The following is a 12,727-nucleotide window of genomic DNA, read 5'->3' as shown; positions in this document are numbered from 1 at the left end:
CAAGACATGTCCACACATTTCACAAGATTTTTTCTATTTCTAAAGATGTTTGGGACTTTCACAACTTTATTTACCCAACTGATAGGTGGACTAAAAAAAAAAAAATGTGGAAGAGTGACATAAGCCAGACAAAGAAGGATAAATACTATATCATTCTACTTATTTAAGGTACCTAGAATAGGCAAATTCACAGAAAGTAGAATAGAGGTTATGGGAGATTATAATAAGGGGATTGAAGAGTTCTTGTTTAATTGGTACAGAGTTTTTGGTGGGGCTGATGAAAATGTTTGGGATATATATGTTTTGGGTACGTGATAGGTACACAGCATTATGAATGAATTCAATGCCACAGAATTATACATTCACAAATTGTTAAACTTTATATATACATTTTCCCACAATCACAAATTATTTCTAAAAATGATGTGTGAAAAAGCTATGTGTGCATGTGTTGGAAAAGATTAGACCTATTCATCATAGAAAACGCAAATGGTTGTGCATGCCTGTAATCCCAGCTACTCCAGAGGTTAAGGAGGAGGATCAGTTCAAGGCCATCTTCAGCAACTTAGTGAGGCCCTGTCTCAAGATAAAATATTTTAAAAGGGCTAGGGGATCAAACCCAGGGCCTTGCATCTGCCACTGAGCTAAAGCCCCAATGAGCAATTCCTAGAGAATCCCTGGGTTTAATTCCTAGTACCTTCCCACATACATACACACGCAAATAGTGCAAAAGATATGAAAGGCGTATGGTGAAAATTCTCCTTCCATTCTTATCACCGGGTGCTCAGTTTTCCTTCCTAAAGGTAGCCAATATACCACATGTATGTGTTTTGCCAGGGATCAAACCCAGGGCCTCCTGGATGCTAGTAAGTGCTCTACCACTGAGCTGCATCACTCCACAATGTGCCATTCTCTTGAGTTTTGTTGTTTTTGTCCCATACCCCCACCCCATTTTTCACACCTCCACAGTATTCTAGAGTTAATGGTGTGCATTCATAAGACTTTTCCATATCAGAAGCCAGTCAGATCCATCATTCTTCTCTGACAGCTGCTTGGTATTCTTTTATAAGAAAGGACCATAGTTTAATTAACCAGTCCTCCATTGATGGCTATTGCCAACCTTTTACCATTACAAACAATTCTACAGTGAAAACCACATGCATAGTGTCATAAATATCAGTTTCTGTATTTCTCTATTGCAAGGCAAGCAAGAAAACAGGCCTCAGGAGATGAGGTAATGGCAGAGGGTCACAGCAAGTTGTCCTTGCCTGAAGCCTCCCTTAGTGCAGAGCCTGCCACTCAACGTCCTCACTCCACCCTGTCTACAGGCTAAATGAGGTCACATGAGTGCTTTCAGAAGTTTGTTACCCACAGAGAGATCACATATCACTACCAAGGAAACCCAAAGGAAGTCCAAGTTCTAGTAAGAAAAGTAACAATCTAGTCATGATCAGTTTTGAATTCTTCCCTGCTCTCAAGAAGAGAATTGATGCATTCTCGACAATTTCTTCATGTTTTACTTGTTCTTTTTAGATTATACATGACAGTAGAGTGTGTTTTGACATATTATACATACACGGAGTATAACATATTCTAATTAAGATCCCATTATTGGGGTTGTATGTGATGTGAAAGTACAATGGGCATGAATTCATATGTGGACACAGGAAAGTTACATCGGATTCATTCTACAGTCTTCCCTATTCCTCTCCCCCTCCCTTCCCTTTATTCCCCTTTGACTAATCCAATGAATTTCTGTCCCCCCACCCCAGCCTGTTGTGTGTGAACATCCACATATCAGAGAGAACATTCAGCCTTTGATTTCTTGGGATTGGCTTACAATATGTGTTTTTTATCATTAAGCATTTTATGTGGTTGACAATGTGACAGTTTTATGGGCGAACACATGATGCTTCATGTTAGAGAGGCGTTTGGTTATTTATTTTATTTTTGTGGTGTTGGGGATCAAACCCAGGGCCTTGCATCTGCCAGGCAGATGGTCTACCACTGAGCTAAACCCCCAGTGAGCAATTCCTAGAGAGATTTCAAGCAACAAGGAGAGAGCGAATTTCCCTCAGAAGTTTGAGGAGCTTTCTTATACAAGCTCAAGGAATTGGTCATCTGCTTAAAACATCCGTAGCGAATATCCACATAGTGAAAACACAACCACAACAGTTTCTTTCGAGAGGAAGAAATAGTACAGAATTAGAGCTGATGAGGGGGAAAAATATTACCGGAAGGAAGTAATCTAATACAATCGAAGATTGATTGGCCTTTGATAAAATGTACTGGAGTAAGGATATGGTCAAATAGGTGTTCTGATAAATGAGGAAACTGGGGCAGGTGAGGTTAACCAATGTATCTAAGCAACAAAGTGCTGGCACGGACTCATACAGCCCCCTGAGGGCTGATATTCAGGAATTCGGCAAGCAAATTTGTAGATTAAAATTAAAAAAAAAAAAAATAGGCCATATCGCAAGTATTGGTACCATGGAAATTAGTCAATGCTCTAAATTGAGGTATTTTCTTTTTCCTCCAGAGAACTTGTCATTAGAAACTGACCAGCAGATCAGTGTGCTTGTGTTTTCAATCCAGAGTAAAGATTTGCTTTATACTATTTGAATCTGCATTTTGTATCCCTTTTTTTATTCAACTTCAAAATTTTTAAATGTTGTGTATGTGTGTATGATTATATATGCATACATATGTTATTATCACATTGCAGAAATAGATCTTTTAACTCAAAAAACTTAACACCCAAAAAACAAATAACCCAATCAACTAATGGAACTGAACAGACACCTCACAGAAGTAAAAATACAATCGATCAACAAACATGAAAAAATGTTCATCATTTCTAGCAATTAGAGAAGTGCAAATCAAAACTACTCAGATTTCAACCCACTCCAGTCAGATGGCAGCTATTAAGAATACAAGCAATAATGTGTTGGCGAGGCACATTCATACATTGCTGGTGGGACTGCGAATTGGTGCAGCCAATATGGAAAGCAGTATGGAGATTCCTTAGAAAACTTGGAATGGCACCACTATTTGACCCAGCTATCCCACTCCTCAGTTTATACCCAAGGACTTAAAATCAGCACACTGCAGTGACACAGCCACATCAATGTTTATAGCAGCACAATTCACAATAGTTAAGCTACAGTACCAACCTAGATGCCCTTCAACAGCTGAATGGACAAAGAAAATGTAGTACATATACACAATGGAAAATTATTCAGCCTTAAAGAAGAATGAAATTATGGCATTTGCTGGTAAATGGATGGAACTAAAGAATATCATGCTAAGTAAAATAAGCCAATCCCCCAGAACCCAAAGCAGAATGTTTTTTCTGATAAGAGGATGCCCCCATAGTGGGGCAGAGGATAGGAAAGAATGAGGGAACTTTGGTTTGTGCAGAGGGGAGTGAACTTTGGTTTGTGTAGAGGAGAGTGGGGGGCGGTGGGGCTCTGGGGATGTGAGGGACAGTAGGATGAGACAGACATAATTACATCTATGATTACACTACTGGAGTGACTCTGCACCGTGTACAACCAGAGGAAGGAGAAACTGTGCTCCATTTGTGTACAATATGTCAAAATACATTCTATTGTCATGTGTAACTAATTAGAACAAATAATAATAATAAAAAAAATAGATCTTTTAAGGTAAGACAGTAGATATCATTTTTCCCCATCCCATTTCACAGATGAGAATGTTTAGGAACACATAGATGAAATATTTCGCTCAAGGACACACAGCTAGGTAAAAGAAAAAAATAGATTCAGTCTGCCCAGGAAGGACATGGTGAACCTTTGGCAAAAGAGAAAACTATCAAACAAGGACAGAAATTCAACAATGTGGCCAACTCAGTAATGACTCCATGCCTTCCTGTCTGAAATTGGTCAACTGGTTTCTGACTTCATAGTTTAAAAAAATATTCATGAGGTACTCAGGCTGGAAGAAACAGAGAGTAGTTTTATTTTTTCTGAGTGGATTCCATTAACTATATGCCATAACATAGGCTGGTATTGGGCTGGGCTTTATTGCTGCTTATTTGATGGGGTACAAACAATAAACCTGGGATGCTGTTCACAGCTATACACCGCGTGGTACCAAGCCAGTATTCTGAGTTGTTTCAATTTGGACTTGCTCAGTTCCAAATGACACAATGTGACCTAAACTGACCAGAACAAAACAAGCTTGTGTCATTGCAAAGTCCAGAGGGTAATCAGATCAGGGTAGACAAAGGGCCTCAAACAGCTTATTTGGACTCCATCTTCCTTGCCCCAGTTCTTGACTCTAAAAATCTGTCTTTGTGGTTAAGATGGTTCCCAATACCTATAGGCTTGCCACCTGAAATCTGAGTTTCAATTTTGGCAAGCTAAGGGAATTTTCTTCACCATCTTTCTATGTCAGTTGAGGAATCCAACTCTACAGGCCCTGGTTGTATCACAAGGGCTCCCTGACACACTTGCTGTGACCGGCAGGGCTTGATCTCTGACCTGGCCTGCACATGTGTGTGTGCCTCTGGAGTCAAGGCTGAAACCTGTTCCACTAAACCAAACAGACCAAGGAAAATCAGAAGAGGAAAGTGTAGACTAGAGGCTAAGCAGGCAAAATTAGTAGATTTCCACTATGTAGGAGCTCCATTTATTGAATGAATTAATAAAAAAGGAATTAAATAAAAGATCATAGCAACTAAATCACCATGACCTTTTTGCCCTTGATAATGCAAATTTTAAAAATGAAAAGCTAGTTGTTTTGTTTCTGTTCTTTTATTATAAAAACACCCCTATTGCTCCAAAGACAGAGGATTTTACACAGAGATTCATGGTTGCGCTGCAAAGAAAGCTCTAGTATGTAAACATCCTCCATCTACTCCGCCCATCTCAAAATTCTCCCACCAGAATTAAAGCTTTGTAGCAGGAGACAGTTGAAACTTTTCCAGTGTATAGAATCTAGCTAAGGCCCTAGACTGAAAACAGAATGTGCCACACACTCCCTCCTACCACTCCTCTCTCTCTTTCTCTCTCTCTCTTTTTTTGTACCAGGGATAGAACCCAGGGGCATTCAACCACTGAGCCACATTCCCAGGCTTTTTTTTTTTTTTTTTAATTTAGAGACAGGGTGTTGCTAGTTGCTTAGGGCCTTTCTAAATTGCTAAGGCTGGCTTTGAACTCCCTATCCTCTGGCCTCAGCCTCCCTAGACACTGGGATTATAGGTGTGCCCCACCACTGCCCAGCTCAAATATCCTCTTATCATAGAAAAACAGATGAAATTTCTAAGTGCTGGAGGTCAGAAACTTCCCTTAAGGACTTATTAGAGACTGCTCTCCTAACTGCACCCCTGCCCCAAGGCTGTTTTTGCATTGCCATATGAGCTACTCAAACCCTCTACTAATGAGTCCTTATGATGCATTGGATCTGTTAAGGACCTCATCCAATTCCTGCAGCATCACATCTCACATCTCTCTAGTCCACCCTCACACTCTGTTCTCCCCATCTTGCCCAGTTGAACTAGGTTTTCTCTTCAGTTCTTAGATTTCCCTGTGCTCCAGCCAAATAACACTTTCCTACCTCACTGGCTTTGTTCTCCTGCCACCATCTGCCTAAAATGTACTCTGCCTCACTTTACTGCCTTCTACCAAAATAACGACTCCCTCCAAGGTCCAGCTCAAATACCAGTTCTTCAGCTCTTTCCCCAGGGGGATGGCCTCTCTCCACCTTTGAACTTCCATAGAGCTTTCTTTCTTTCTTTCTTCCTTTCTTTCCTTCCTTCCTTCTTTCTTTCTTTTGTTTTTTTTTTACTTCCATATAATTTTATTTTCAATTTCTTGTGGCATTTGCCATATTTTTCTCTGAAACAAGGATTTGTTGTGTTTGCTCTGCTACCAGATAACAGGTTGTTGAAGGTCAGAACAGGCCTTCAGACAGAGCTCTGTTTAGTAGGCCCCAGCCTATTCTTGTTCTATGGAGTTGTTGCAGGACAACTTTAAAAAAAAAAAAAAAGATGTTAATTTGTGTCTTAGTTTTGCTGCTTTAGAGAAATCAGAAAGATTACAGCTTTTGAAGGTTTTTTTTTTTGTATTTTCCTTCCCTCAGTCTACGTGTGAGAACTATTTCTTTGTGTTCTTTTGCCTCGGGGGCTAAAAGAAGCTGCTCCAGGACAGTTTCTCCTCCTGTTTTTGTTTTTTTTCTGTTTATCAAAAGCCTAAAGTGATTGAAGAGATTATGGTATTTAGGGTTTGGGTAGGGTGGGGAGGCAAGCTTCTAGAAACCTCTGTAGATAGTAAAGGAAAGGACGTGGTTTTTGTGGTAGGGATCAGTGCCCTAACCCTTGGAAGCATTTGAGAAAGAATGTAAGGCTGGTCTCTGAGCCTCTGTCTCCAGTCTCAGCACAAAGTAGGATCCTGGAAAGTACTATGCAGACTTAAGCAACAAGTATATCAGTGACTACTGATATGGACTGAAGCCTAAAGTTATTTTCTTTATTTTCTCAGCATATGCTTTTTTATTTTCATTGCATTGGTTTCCTGATTTCTTATATAATTCTAAGAAGGGGAAGGAACTCCCTCCTCCAATAAAAAAAAAACAAAACTGAAATTAAATTTACCACAAGGTTGATAAGATATTGGCCAAGAGTTGAAATTAATTTGAGACACAGAAGATAATAGTTTTCAGTGTAGGATAAGATCCTCGATCCTGTGAGCTGGGTTCAGATTCATAGACGTACACTGTATCTGCTCTTAGGACAAGACTCCACACACTTGGGTTTCTAACTTAAAAGAAAAAAGAAGGCAAAACTATTATCAAAACAGTGCAAACAGATAATGTAAGAATAGAGGACAAAGTTATCTGGTGATCAGGTGAACATCCATAGGACTTGGAGCTGAGAGAGATGCAGTTCATCTTGCCTTCTTCTGAAAGCAGGCAATCTTGTTTTACAGCAGGTTGTAAAGAAATAGTCATTCTTGGTCCCTGGCAAGCAACAGGCACTTACAGAGATTCACAATTTACATCATCATCAACAAATACAATAGTTAAATATTTTCTAGCAATGTATGAAACGTAGATACCTTCAAATCTTTGTCAGGTAGGAGATATGGATATGTGTCATAGAATGCCCTGATATTTTCAGAAACTTTGATGACAAAAAATGATGAGCCAGATGTGATTAGTGTATACCTGTAATCCCAGTGATTTGGGAGGCTGAAGCAGGAAGATCTCAAGTTCAAGGCAATCTCAACAACTTAGTGTGGTCTTAAGCAACTTAAAGAGACTCTGTCTCAAAAGAAAAAAGAAGAAGCAAGAAGAGGAGGAAGTGGTGCAGGAGGAGGAGGAGGAGAAGAAGAAGGAGAAGGGATAAAGGGCTGGGGATGTGACTCAGTGGTTAAGAACCCTTGGGTTCAATCCCTGATACCAGAAAAAAAAAAAGCTGGTGAAAAATATGTCTTAAAAGTTACACGCGGGTCTGGGGTTGTAGCTCAGTGGGAAAGTACTTGTCTAGCATGTGTGAGGCACTGGGTTCCATTCTCAGCACCACATATACATAAATAAATAAAAATTTAAAAACATTTTCTTAAAAAGTTGCAAGCACATTTTGAATTTACTTTTGGTAAATTTTTTTTTGTTCTGGAGAAACATTTTCAGATAGATTTTTAATAACATAAATATGAATCGAAGAATCAAGAAGCCCCCTACCCTTTTGCTTTTAGGAAAACTGATGTCATTGTTTACCTCTGTACAGAATGTTAAAAAAAAACAGCTAAATTCTCTGGATGGTCATATGTATTGGATTCTTGCTCTCTGGAGTTTGTTGTTACTTTGGAATAAATGGTTCTTTGCTTTCTGTGAACCCTGTGTGTTCTAGCTGGGGCCACAGGAGACCAGCTGCAGAGTCTTACAAGATGGCCCCATGGTCACCTCACTCTGCAGAAGACTGTGGAAAGGGTCTGGACTGATGTGGAGCATTCCTTTCTTGGTGTTGTTCTGGAAGGAATAAGCCAAAACTTGGGAAGTTATTGATGTCAGACAGTTTTCTTTATGAATATCCTGCTGGAACCAAAGGACCAGACCACAGGGTGAGTGGAAGAAGGAGACTGGCAGATTTCCATAAAAGGTGTGACCGTTTTCTCCTAGTCATTCTGGAAAGAGGCAGGTTCTGGGTGAGTTAAAGAGACTTGAAGCATAGACTTGAACTAGAAGAAAATGTTTTCCTCTTTTCCAGCAGGATAAAATAAGAAGGAGTATGAGCATTTTTGTGGAGGCTAGGGCTATTCTCCATGTTATAGGAGTAGAAAATGACCCTTTTAAAGACTCTGAGCCTGGGGACTCAGAGAGGCCACATCTAAAGGTACTATGAGTTTCTGTACTACATACAATCCACCTCACTGTGTTTGAACACTCAGTGATATATCATTCATTTCGACTTTGTCTTTGAGGGGCTGTGAGGGACCAATGGAAAGGTTGTGCTGGGCTCACAACAGGGAATGTGGTATCCTCTCCCTCAGGAGATGCAGTGACGGGCTCCAGGATCAGTCATTCTCAAGATTCATTGCCTGCAGTATTAAGCTAGCAGTGAGGAGGAACAAAGGGGACTGACCGGTTACACACATGCAAGACATTCTTAAAATATGTGGGCGTTGTTCTAGAAGGACCTGGGTTCCAAATCCTACTAGTGGGGTCAGGGAATCTTACTATGAAGATATTTATTAGAAATGTGATGATCTCAAGTTACAGTTGCAGGTAAATGAGCAAGAGCTTTTTCCACCAGAAACATCTCTAGGTGAGCAGCTCTTTTTTTTTTTTTTTCCCCCCAGGGGTGGGGGTTACTAGGGATTGAACTTAGGGGCACTCGACCACTGAGCCACATCCCCAACTTTATGTTGTATTTTTTCTTTTTTTAATTTTTAAAAATTTTATTTATTATAATTAGTTATATATGACAGCAGAATTCAATTCAATTAATATTACAACATAGAGCACAATTTTTCATGTCTCTGGCTGAACACAAAGTAGAATCATACCATTCGTGTTTTCATACATATACTTAGGGTAATGATGTCTATCTCATTCCACTGTCTTTCCTACCCTCATGCCCCCCTTCCTCTCCCTCCCCTTTGCCCTATCTAAAGTTCATCTATTCCTCCCAAGCTCCCCCCTGACCCCTATTAGGAATCAGCATTTATATCAGAGAAGACATTTGGCATTTGGTTTTTTGGGGATTGGCTAACTTCACTTAGCATTATCTTCCCTAACTCCATCCATTTACCTGCAAATGCCATAATTTTATTCTCTTTTAATGCTGAGTAATATCCCAGTGTGTGTGTGTGTGTGTGTGTGTGTGTGTGTATCACATTTTCTTTATTCATTCATCTACTGAAGGGTATCTATGTTGGATCCACAATTTAGCTATTGTGAATTGTGCTGCTATAAAGATTGTTGTGGCTGAGGCCCTGTACTATGCTGTTTTTAAGTCCTTTGGGTATAGACCGAGGAGTGAGATGGCTGGGTCAAATGGTGGTTACAGGGCTGGGGATGTGGTTCAAGCGGTAACGCGCTCGCCTGGCATGCACGCGGCAGTAGGTTCGATCCTCAGCACCACATAAAAACAAAATAAAGATGTTGTGTCCACCGAAAACTGAAAAATAAATATTTAAAAATTCTCTCTCTCTCTCTCTCTCTCTCTCTCTCTCTCTCTCTCTCTCTTCTCTCTCTCTCTCTCTTTAAAAAAAAATGGTGGTTACATTCCCAGTTTTCCAAAATGCATCTGGAAAAACAAGAGACCCAAAATAATCCTTAGCAAGGAGAGTGAAGCAGGTGGCTTCACTATACCAGATCTTAAATTATACCACAGAGGTATAGTAACAAAAATGGCATGATATTGGCACCAAAATAGACTTGTAGACCAATAGTACAAAATAGAGGACACAGAGACAAACCCACATAACTAAAGTTATATTAGACAAAGGTGCCAAAGACATATATTGGAGAAAAAATAGCCTCTTCAACAAATGGTGCTGGGAAAACTGGAAATACATATGCAACAAAATGAAATTAAACCCCTATCTCTCACCATGCACAAAACTCAACTCAAAGTGGATCAAGGACCTAGGAATAAAACCAGAGACTCTGCACCTAATAGAAGAAAAAGTAGGTCCAAATCTCTATCATGTCAGATTAGGCCCCAAATTCCTTAATAAGCTCCTATAGAGTAAGAATTAAAATCAAGAATCAATAAATTGGATGGATTCAAACTCAAAAAAGCTTCTTCTCAGCAAAAGGAACAATCAGTGAAGTGAATAGAGAGCCTACAGAATGGGAGCAAATTTTTACCACATGCACATCAGATAGAGCACTAATCTCTAGGGTATATAAAGCACTCAAAAATCTTAACACCAAAAAACCAAATAACCCAATCAATAAATGGGCCAAGGAACTGAACAGACACTCTCAGAAGATGATATACAATCAACAAATATATGAAAAAATGTTCAACATCTCTAGCAATTAGAGAAATGCAAATCAAAACTACTCTAAGATTTCATCTCACTCCAGTCAGAATGGCAGCTATTAAGAATACAAACAACAATTCGTGTTTGTGAGCATTTGGGGAAAAGGACACACTCTTACATTGCTGGTGGAACTACAAATTGGTGCAACCAATCTGAAAAGCAGTATGGAGATTTCTATTTTGTATTTATTTAGAGATAGGATCTCAATGAGTTGCTTAGTGCCTTGCTTTTGCTGAGGCTGGCTTTGAACTCACAATCCTCTTGTCTCATCCTTCTGAGCCACTGGGATTACAGGTGTGCACCACTGGCCCAGTGAGCAACTCTTATTTTGTGCATCCAAATTCTACCTTTAAGTGAAGCCTCCATACTGATTCCTGCTACCTCCTCCCAGACTAAAGGATGAATACCTGCAGATTTAAAAATCACATCCCACATGTATCTCAGCTGAGGGAAAGACTACGAAAAGAGACCTAAAGCTAAGGGAAACTCAAGAATAGAAATGAGCCAGTGTGGTGACACTTGCCTGTGATCCCAGCAGTTCAGAAGGATGAGACAGGAGGATCGCGAGTTTGAAGGCAGCCTCAGCAAAAGTGAAGCACTAAGCAACTCAGTGAGACACTATCTCTAAATAAAAATACAAAATATGGCTGTGGATGTGGCTCAATGGTCCAGTGCACCTGAGTTCAATCCTGGAATCCAAAAATAAATATATATATATATATATATATATATATATATATATATATATATATATGAGAGTGACATGCAATAAACTTTGTCAGAATATTGTTAAATCCCTAGAGAGATTAGGATATTAGGATACCAAATAAATAATCATCTAAGCCTAGTTATCAGAGGACAATGCCCCATCCATCCACTTTTTCTCACACTCCACCAAAGTAACTGTTTCTTTTCCATTTCACCCTCCTCAAAGTGATGTCCCTGATAAACTATCAACTTTAAAGCTGTGCTGTGGACAGAGACAATAGTCTTTGTATGGAGGACACACAGGACATTTAAAAGATACCCTTCCACTCTGAGAAGCATCACATCACCTTAGGACAAGATAAGATGGTCCCTCTGAGTTCTTTCTCTCTGTTCCAGGACAATGTGCTATCATGCCAGCAGGGAGAACCTTGGACTGGGCAATCAAAATCAGCAAATAAGGGAGACATCTTCCCAAGTCGGCAATGATGGCAATGTTCAGGGTAACCTGCTAATCAGAAAGGCTAAGGAACCCACTCCTTGGCAGCAGCATACAAAGTGACTAGGTTCTTCCATTGGCGAAAAGGGCCATATATAGGTATAAGCTGTGACTAAGAAAAACATGATGTTTTACTGTAAAACTTTCCTACCTCACTGGCTTTGTTCTCCTGCCTCTATCTGCCTAAAATGTACTCTGCCTCATTTCATTGCTTTCTACCAAAATAACGACTCCCTCCAAGGTCCAGCTCAAACACCAGTTCTTCAGATCTTTCCCCAGTGGGATGGCCTCTCTCCACCTTTGAACTCCCATAGAGCTATTTGTTTGTTTTTCTTTCTTTCTTTGACTTCCATATAACTTTATTTTCACTTTCTTGTAGCATTTGCCATATTTTGCTCTGAAACAGAGATTAGTTGTTTCTGGCCATTCAATGTATTCTGAATTAATACACAATCTTGCAGTTGAAGTTGGTCTGGCAGAGGTCAGGAAAATGGAAGAAATACTGTATGTGCAGGCATTTATGTAGTTGCCTGATGAGGAGTTTGTACTGTCAGATACTTAAGTTGATAGTATAAAAAAGGTACTGCCTCTGGTGTGAAAGAATATCAGGACACTAGAAGAAAGGTTAAAAAAAAAGAGAGAGAGATAGAGAAATCTAAATCCTTTTGATCCAATGCTAGCAGGTCAAGCACTAGGGCTGCCCAGCCCCAGGCAGCCACAGATCATCCCATGTGGGTCAGAGACACCAGCCCTGGGCTGGGGCAAAATCCCAGAAAAGCTGCCTGAGCTGTAAAAACAATGGGCAAAGAGGTTTTGACCCCTGCCCTGCCTTCCAGCCCCTTTTGCCCATGGTGACAAGTGCTGCTAATCAAAAAGGACATGGCAGTGTAGTGGGTATCAGCACTGCTGGATTATAACCTGGGGAAAGGAATGGTTTCCTTGTTTAAACTTTGACAGGACGCCTCATTTAGCCAGGGGACATCTGTCATTGGAGCCCAGCAATTCT

Source organism: Marmota flaviventris, chromosome 5 (genome assembly GCF_047511675.1).
Source record: "Marmota flaviventris isolate mMarFla1 chromosome 5, mMarFla1.hap1, whole genome shotgun sequence".
NCBI classification, from domain to species: domain Eukaryota; kingdom Metazoa; phylum Chordata; class Mammalia; order Rodentia; family Sciuridae; genus Marmota; species Marmota flaviventris.
Note: the sequence above shows the minus strand (reverse complement) of the source record.